A 10,104-nucleotide genomic window follows, 5' to 3' on the forward strand; every position below is an offset into this window, starting at 1 on the left:
ACTATATAAATCTTTGTATTTAGAACATAAATAATTATAAACACTTAACCTGATTATGCGTATTATAATTCTTCCATCCATACTTCATTATAAAATTAAGGTGAATATGCAAATGATAGAGTATTCTCCCTTCCTTAATAAAAATTGATAAATAAGTTAAGAAATAATTAACCTTAAGGTAATACATCAATAAAGAAATACATATGTAGTCATAATTCAGTTACATTACTAAAATTATATGCTACGATTATTGCCTGTAATGAAAATTGATAATAAGAAGAGATATACGCGATAAACATCTATAATGGAATAGATTCTGTATTGATTTTATACCGGAATAGATTTTTAATTAGTGTCATTAATATAAATAAATATTTAATATAATAATAATAATTCATGTTTGGAATAAAAATTTATAATTTTATGGATCTATCATCGAATCATTATTTGTATAGTTAAATAATCAAAAATATTAGGTAATATGTTCCAAAATATTTATAAAAGATATGAAAATAGTAATGATTGTATAATTAAAATTTCTTGGCGTCGTCTAAAGGCGACGCCTCGAATGTTAAATAAAATAACAAAAAATATAATAAACTATATGTAAAATTTTTATTATGAAGTTATTTAAATGAAAATATGCTCATTTATGAAATTTTTATTTAAATAAAAATATACTCGTAGCATTTTGGCCCGTGCTACGCACACGGATATAATTTTTTGTTTTTTAATCTAGTTAAACTATACAATTTTTATTAATAAACAGTATGATATAAGATATAAGTTATGAAAGACAACGTATGTAAGAGTCAAAATACTCGAGTTATGTTATTGACGATCAGTGCGTTGTAGATGTTAAGCATAATATATACGAATGTCGATTGAAAAAAAATAAAATCACGCAACAAAAATTATAATGACGCGGACGATATAAATCTTTGTGTTTAGAAACATAAATGATTATAAACTTAACCTGATTAGAGCATCTCCAACGGTGTTGGCTATAATCGTTGGCTAAATTGGACCTGTAAGATATTATGTAAAATTTGCTGAACCTGTAACACATATTGCTTCAATGGTATTGGCTATACTGATTGGCTATAATTTAAAAATAGTATGTTATTAATATTTTAAATTGTTAAAATAGAATATATCAGTTTAATACGGTAATAAATTATGTGTAATCTTCCTACAGATTTCTTACAGACCTGTAGAGGCAAATATAGCCATCCATAGGAGGTTGGCTAAAATTATAGACAACAGATTAGTGTGGTTGGAGTGCTATTTTTTCAAAACGTTGGCTATATTCTTTAATTTTGGAATGCCAACTCATTTTTTAGCCAAGGGTTTTGTATGGTTGGAGATGCTCTTATGCGTATCATAAAGCTTCCATCCATACCTTAATTATAAAATTAAGGTGAATATGCAAATGATAGAGTTTCCTCCCTCCCTTAATAAAAATTGATAAATAGGTTAAGAAATCAATAACCTTAAGGTAATACATCAATAAAGATATACATATGTAGTCATCATTCAGTTAGATTACTACAATTATATGCTACGATTATTGCTTATATTGAAAATTGATAATAAAAAGATATACGTGATGAACATTTATAATGGAATAGATTCTGTATTGATTTTATAACGGAATAGATTTTTAATTAGTATCATTAATATAATCAAATATTTAATATAATAATAATATTTCATGTTTGGAATAAAAATTTATAACTTTATGGATCTATTATCAAATCATTATATGTATTGTTAAATAATCAAAAATATCAGGTATTATTTTCTAAAATATTTATAAAAGACACCAAAATAATAACGACTATAGAATTAAAATTTCTCGGCGTCGCCTAACGGCGACTCCTCGAATCTTAAATAAAATAACAAAAAATTATAGTACACCGTATGTAAATTTTTTTATTGTCAAGTTATTTAAATAAAAATATGCTCCTTTATCAAATTTTTATTTCAATAAAAATATGCTCATAGCATTTTGGCCCGTGCTATGCACACGGGTATGATTTTTTGATTTTTTTATGTAGTTAAACTATACATTTTTTTATTGACAAACGGTATGATATGAGATATAAGTTCAGAAAGGCAGCGTAGGTAACAGTCAAAATACCCGAGTTATGTTATTGGCGATCAATACGCTGTAGATGTTAAAGGTAATATATACGAATGTCGAATGAAAAAAATAAAGTCACACAACAGAAATTATAACGACGCGTACTATATAAATTTTTGTATTTTGAAACATAAATAACAATAAACTTAACCCAGTTATGCAAGTTATAAAGCTTCCTTCCATTCCCTAATTATAAAATTATGGTGAATATGCTGCTGATAGAGTTTCCTCCCGTCCTAAATAAAAATTGATAAATATTTATAACATGATATATTTTTCATTAATATCATCAATATAATCAAATATTTGATATAATAATAGTATTTCATGTTTGGAATAAAAATCTATAAGTTTATGGATATATTATTAAATCATTATTTGTATAGTTAAAATAATAAAAAAATATTAAGTAATTTTTATCTAAAATATTTATAAAAAAACATGAAAATAGTAATGATTATATAATTAAAATTTCTCGGCGTCGCCTAACGGAGATGCCTCATGCCTTAAATAAAATAGCAAAAAATAATAATAAACTGTATGCAAAGAATTTTATTGTTAAGTTATTTGAATAAAACGATGCTCGTCTATCAAATTTTAATTCAAATAAAAAATGCTCATAGCATTTTAGCCCGTTCTACGTACACAGATAGGATTTTTTTGTTTTTTCTTCCAGTTAAGCTATACATTTTTTTATTAACAAACAGTATGATATGAGATATAAGTTATGAAAGACAACGTAATAGATTTTTCATTAGTATCATTAATTAAAGTGAATATATGCTGATGATAGAGTTTCCTCCCGTCCTTAGTAAAAATTGATAAACATGTTAAAAAATAATTAACCTTGAAGGAATAATCAATAAAGAAATACATGTGTGATTTAAAAAGAAAAAAGAAATACATATGTAGTCATAATTGAGTTACATTACCAAAATTATATGCTACAATTATTGTCTATATTAGAAATTGACAATAAGAATATATATGTCATAAATATCAATAATGGAATAGATTCTGTACCGATTTTATAACGGAACAGATTTTTCATTAGTATCATTAATATAACCAAATTTTAATATAATAATAATAATTTATGTTTGAAATAAGTTTATGGATCTATTATTAAATCATTAATTGTATAGTTAAAATAATTAAAAACTAAATTTTTTTCAAAAATATTTATAAAAGACATGAAAATAGTAATGACTATATAATTAAAATTTATCGTTGTCGCCTAATGGCAACACCTCGTATCTTGAATAGAATAACAAAAAATTATTATAAACCGCATGTAAAAAATTTTATTGTTAATTTATTTAAATAAAAATATGCTCATTTATTACCACATGAAAATTATTTAAGCATTTTGGCCCGTGCTACACACACAGGTATGATACAGGTATTGAAAAAAAATGATCTATTAGTAATGAAATTATAACAAAAATTCTTGATCTGGAAATTGAATGTAATGAACATTAAAACTGTATAAATTAAACGAAAAAGTATTGTTGTTGTAATAAATGTCAAAAAAGTATTGTTGTAGTAATAAATGTCAAAAAGTATTCGCATATAAGCTATTACAGTCCAGATTCATGTATCAAAAATTTGTAAAACCGAGTGTATGAATACTTCCTTATATATCAAGAGCTGAAATTATGGAATGAGAAAAGACTCCATTAATTTGAATTTATAACAAAAAGTTTTGATTTGAAAATTAAATATAGTGTATATGTAAACCACCACATTTTATACAAAAATGGATTGTAATAATAAATCCCAAAATTATTGAAAATCAAATAAAATTTGACTATTTTTCCTTATTTACATATAAGTTATAGCAGGCTAGATTTATGTATCTGAAAATTTTAAAAGTCTAATATATAGAAACTTCTTTATCAAGAGTTAAAATTGTGAAGTGAAAAAAAATACTCCATTAATCGGAAATTAAAACAAAAAGTCCATCTGAAAATTGAATATAGTAAATATGAAAACTGCACAAATTATACGAAAAAGTTTTGTAATATTAAATGCTAAAAAAAGTGGAAATCAAATTATGTTTGAATACGTTTCCTTTTTTGCTATGAATTATAGCAGTCTATAATGAAGCTACAAGTTTTTTTCAACTTGAAACGAGTCTGCAATGAAGCTACATGTTGTTTCCAACTTCAATCCAGCCAATAATGAAGCAACAAGTTGTTTCCGGGCTCAAACGAGTCAAGAATGAAACTACAAGTTAATTCTAATTTTAAACAACCGAAAATGAAGCTACAAATTGTTTTCCACTTCAAACGAGTCTAGAATGAAGCTAGAAATTGTTTCCAACTTCAATCTAGCCAATAATGAAGCAACAAGTTGTTTACAGGTTGTAACAAGTCAAGAATGAAACTACAAGTTGATTCTAATTTTAAACAACTGAAAATGAAGCTACAAGTTGTTTTCAACTTCAAACGAGTCTGGAATGAAGCTACATGTTGTTTCCAACGTCAATCCAGCCAATAATGAAGCAACAAGTTGTTTCCGGGCTCAAACGAGTCAAGAATGAAACTACAAGTTAATTCTAATTTTAAACAACCGAAAATGAAGCTACAAATTGTTTTCCACTTCAAACGAGTCTAGAATGAAGCTACAAGTTGTTTCCAACTTCAATCTAGCCAATAATGAAGCAACAAGTTGTTTACAGGCTCAAACGAGTCAAGAATGAAACTACAAGTTGATTCTAATTTTAAACAACTGAAAATGAAGCAACAAGTTGTTTTCAACTTCAAACGAGTCTGGAATGAAGCTACATGTTGTTTCCAACTTCAATCCAGCCAATAATGAAGCAACAAGTTGTTTCCGGGCTCAAACGAGTCAAGAATGAAACTACAAGTTGATTCTAATTTTAAACAACTGAAAATGAAGCTACAAATTGTTTTCCACTTCAAACGAGTCTAGAATGAAGCTACAAGTTGTTTCCAACTTCAATCTAGCCAATAATGAAGCAACAAGTTGTTTACAGGCTCAAACGAGTCAAGAATGAAACTACAAGTTGATTCTAATTTTAAACAACTGAAAAGGAAGCAACAAGTTGTTTTCAACTTCAAACGAGTCTGGAATGAAGCTACATGTTGTTTCCAACTTCAATCCAGCCAATAATGAAGCAACAAGTTGTTTCCGGGCTCAAACGAGTCAAGAATGAAACTACAAGTTGATTCTAATTTTAAACAACTGAAAATGAAGCTACAAGTTTTTTCAACTTCAAACGAGTCTGCAACGAAGCTACATGTTGTTTCCAACTTCAATCCAGCCAATAATGAAGCAACAAGTTGTTTCCTGGCTCAAACGAGTCAAAAATGAAACTACAAGTTAATTCTAATTTTAAATAACCGAAAATGAAGCTACAACTTGTTTTCCACTTCAAACGAGTCTAGAATGAAGCTACAAGTTGTTTCCAACTTCAATCTAGCCAATAATGAAGCAACAAGTTGTTTACAGGTTGAAACAAGTCAAGAATGAAACTACAAGTTGATTCTAATTTTAAACAACTGAAAATGAAGCTACAAGTTGTTTTCAACTTCAAACGAGTCTGGAATGAAGCTACATGTTATTTCCAACGTCAATCCAGCCAATAATGAAGCAACAAGTTGTTTCCGGGCTCAAACGAGTCAAGAATGAAACTACAAGTTAATTCTAATTTTAAACAACCGAAAATGAAGCTACAAATTGTTTTCCACTTCAAACGAGTCTAGAATGAAGCTACAAGTTGTTTCCAACTTCAATCTAGCCAATAATGAAGCAACAAGTTGTTTCCGGGCTCAAACGACTCAAGAATGAAACTACAAGTTGATTCTAATTTTAAACAACCGAAAATGAAGCTACAAGTTGTTTTCAACTTCGAACGAGTCTGGAATGAAGCTAGATGTTGTTTCCAACGTCAATCCAGCCAATAATGAAGCAACAAGTTGTTTCCGGGCTCAAACGACTCAAGAATGAAACTACAAGTTGATTCTAATTTTAAACAACTGAAAATGAAGCTGCAAGTTTTTTTCAACTTAAAACGAGTCTGCAATGAAGCTACATGTTGTTTCCAACTTCAATCCATCCAATAATGAAGCAACAAGTTGTTTCCGGGCTCAAACGAGTCAAGAATGAAACTACAAGTTAATTCTAATTTTAAACAACCGAAATTGAAGCTACAAATTGTTTTCCACTTCAAACGAGTCTAGAATGAAGCTAGAAGTTGTTTCCAACTTCAATCTAGCCAATAATGAAGCAACAAGTTGTTTACAGGTTGAAACAAGTCAAAAATGAAACTACAAGTTGATTCTAATTTTAAACAACCGAAAATGAAGCTACAAGTTGTTTTCAACTTCGAACGAGTCTGGAATGAAGCTAGATGTTGTTTCCAACGTCAATCCAGCCAATAATGAAGCAACAAGTTGTTTCCGGGCTCAAACGAGTCAAGAATGAAACTACAAGTTAATTCTAATTTTAAACAACCGAAAATGAAGCTACAAATTGTTTTCCACTTCAAACGAGTCTAGAATGAAGCTACAAGTTGTTTCCAACTTCAATCCAGCCAATAATGAAGCAACAAGTTGTTTCCGGGCTCAAACGAGTCAAGAATGAAACTACAAGTTCATTCTAATTTTAAACAACCGAAAATGAAGCTACAAATTGTATTCCACTTCAAACGAGTCTAGAATGAAGCTACAAGTTGTTTCCAACTTCAATCTAGCCAATAATGAAGCAACAAGTTGTTTACAGGTTGAAACAAGTCAAGAATGAAACTACAAGTTGATTGTAATTTTAAACAACCGAAAATGAAGCTACAAATTGTTTTCCACTTCAAACGAGTCTAGAATGAAGCTACAAGTTGTTTCCAACTTCAATCTAGCCAATAATGAAGCAACAAGTTGTTTACCGGCTCAAACGAGTCAAGAATGAAACTACAAGTTGATTCTAATTTTAAACAACTGAAAATGAAGCAACAAGTTGTTTTCAACTTCAAACGAGTCTGGAATGAAGCTACATGTTGTTTCCAACTTCAATCCAGCCAATAATGAAGCAACAAGTTGTTTCCGGGCTCAAACGAGTCAAGAATGAAACTACAAGTTGATTCTAATTTTAAACAACTGAAAATGAAGCTACAAATTGTTTTCCACTTCAAACGAGTCTAGAATGAAGCTACAAGTTGTTTCCAACTTCAATCTAGCCAATAATGAAGCAACAAGTTGTTTACAGGCTCAAACGAGTCAAGAATGAAACTACAAGTTGATTCTAATTTTAAACAACTGAAAATGAAGCAACAAGTTGTTTTCAACTTCAAACGAGTCTGGAATGAAGCTACATGTTGTTTCCAACTTCAATCCAGCCAATAATGAAGCAACAAGTTGTTTCCGGGCTCAAACGAGTCAAGAATGAAACTACAAGTTGATTCTAATTTTAAACAACTGAAAATGAAGCTACAAGTTTTTTCAACTTCAAACGAGTCTGCAACGAAGCTACATGTTGTTTCCAACTTCAATCCAGCCAATAATGAAGCAACAAGTTGTTTCCTGGCTCAAACGAGTCAAAAATGAAACTACAAGTTAATTCTAATTTTAAATAACCGAAAATGAAGCTACAACTTGTTTTCCACTTCAAACGAGTCTAGAATGAAGCTACAAGTTGTTTCCAACTTCAATCTAGCCAATAATGAAGCAACAAGTTGTTTACAGGTTGAAACAAGTCAAGAATGAAACTACAAGTTGATTCTAATTTTAAACAACTGAAAATGAAGCTACAAGTTGTTTTCAACTTCAAACGAGTCTGGAATGAAGCTACATGTTATTTCCAACGTCAATCCAGCCAATAATGAAGCAACAAGTTGTTTCCGGGCTCAAACGAGTCAAGAATGAAACTACAAGTTAATTCTAATTTTAAACAACCGAAAATGAAGCTACAAATTGTTTTCCACTTCAAACGAGTCTAGAATGAAGCTACAAGTTGTTTCCAACTTCAATCTAGCCAATAATGAAGCAACAAGTTGTTTCCGGGCTCAAACGACTCAAGAATGAAACTACAAGTTGATTCTAATTTTAAACAACTGAAAATGAAGCTGCAAGTTTTTTTCAACTTAAAACGAGTCTGCAATGAAGCTACATGTTGTTTCCAACTTCAATCCATCCAATAATGAAGCAACAAGTTGTTTCCGGGCTCAAACGAGTCAAGAATGAAACTACAAGTTAATTCTAATTTTAAACAACCGAAATTGAAGCTACAAATTGTTTTCCACTTCAAACGAGTCTAGAATAAAGCTAGAAGTTGTTTCCAACTTCAATCTAGCCAATAATGAAGCAACAAGTTGTTTACAGGTTGAAACAAGTCAAAAATGAAACTACAAGTTGATTCTAATTTTAAACAACCGAAAATGAAGCTACAAGTTGTTTTCAACTTCGAACGAGTCTGGAATGAAGCTAGATGTTGTTTCCAACGTCAATCCAGCCAATAATGAAGCAACAAGTTGTTTCCGGGCTCAAACGACTCAAGAATGAAACTACAAGTTGATTCTAATTTTAAACAACTGAAAATGAAGCTGCAAGTTTTTTTCAACTTAAAACGAGTCTGCAATGAAGCTACATGTTGTTTCCAACTTCAATCCATCCAATAATGAAGCAACAAGTTGTTTCCGGGCTAAAACGAGTCAAGAATGAAACTACAAGTTAATTCTAATTTTAAACAACCGAAATTGAAGCTACAAATTGTTTTCCACTTCAAACGAGTCTAGAATGAAGCTAGAAGTTGTTTCCAACTTCAATCTAGCCAATAATGAAGCAACAAGTTGTTTACAGGTTGAAACAAGTCAAAAATGAAACTACAAGTTGATTCTAATTTTAAACAACCGAAAATGAAGCTACAAGTTGTTTTCAACTTCGAACGAGTCTGGAATGAAGCTAGATGTTGTTTCCAACGTCAATCCAGCCAATAATGAAGCAACAAGTTGTTTCCGGGCTCAAACAAGTCAAGAATGAAACTACAAGTTAATTCTAATTTTAAACAACCGAAAATGAAGCTACAAATTGTTTTCCACTTCAAACGAGTCTAGAATGAAGCTACAAGTTGTTTCCAACTTCAATCCAGCCAATAATGAAGCAACAAGTTGTTTCCGGGCTCAAACGAGTCAAGAATGAAACTACAAGTTCATTCTAATTTTAAACAACCGAAAATGAAGCTACAAATTGTATTCCACTTCAAACGAGTCTAGAATGAAGCTACAAGTTGTTTCCAACTTCAATCTAGCCAATAATGAAGCAACAAGTTGTTTACAGGTTGAAACAAGTCAAGAATGAAACTACAAGTTGATTGTAATTTTAAACAACTGAAAATGAAGCTACAAGTTGTTTTCAACTTCAAACGAGTCTAGAATGAAGCTACATGTTGTTTCCAACGTCAATCCAGCCAATAATGAAGCAACAAGTTGTTTCCGGGCTCAAACGAGTCAAGAATGAAACTACAAGTTAATTCTAATTTTAAACAACCGAAAATGAAGCTACAAATTGTTTTCCACTTCAAACGAGTCTAGAATGAAGCTACAAGTTGTTTCCAACTGCAATCTAGTCAATAATGAAGCAACAAGTTGTTTACAGGCTCAAACGAGTCAAGAAAGAAACTACAAGTTGATTCTAATTTTAAATAACTGAAAATGAAGCTGCAAGTTGTTTTCAACTTCAAACGAGTCTGGAATGAAGCTACATGTTGTTTCCAACTTCAATCCAGCCAATAATGAAGCAACAAGTTGTTTCCGGGCTCAAACGAGTCAAGAATGAAACTACAAGTTGAATCTAATTTTAAACAAATGAAAATGAAGCTACAAGTTTTTTTCAACTTCAAACGAGTCTGCAATGAAGCTACATGTTGTGACAAGTTGTTTCCAACTTCAATCCACCAAGAATGAAGCAACAAGTTGTTTCCGGCTAAAACGAGTCAAGAATGAA

This window comes from Daucus carota, chromosome 9 (genome assembly GCF_001625215.2).
Source record: "Daucus carota subsp. sativus chromosome 9, DH1 v3.0, whole genome shotgun sequence".
Taxonomy (NCBI): domain Eukaryota; kingdom Viridiplantae; phylum Streptophyta; class Magnoliopsida; order Apiales; family Apiaceae; genus Daucus; species Daucus carota.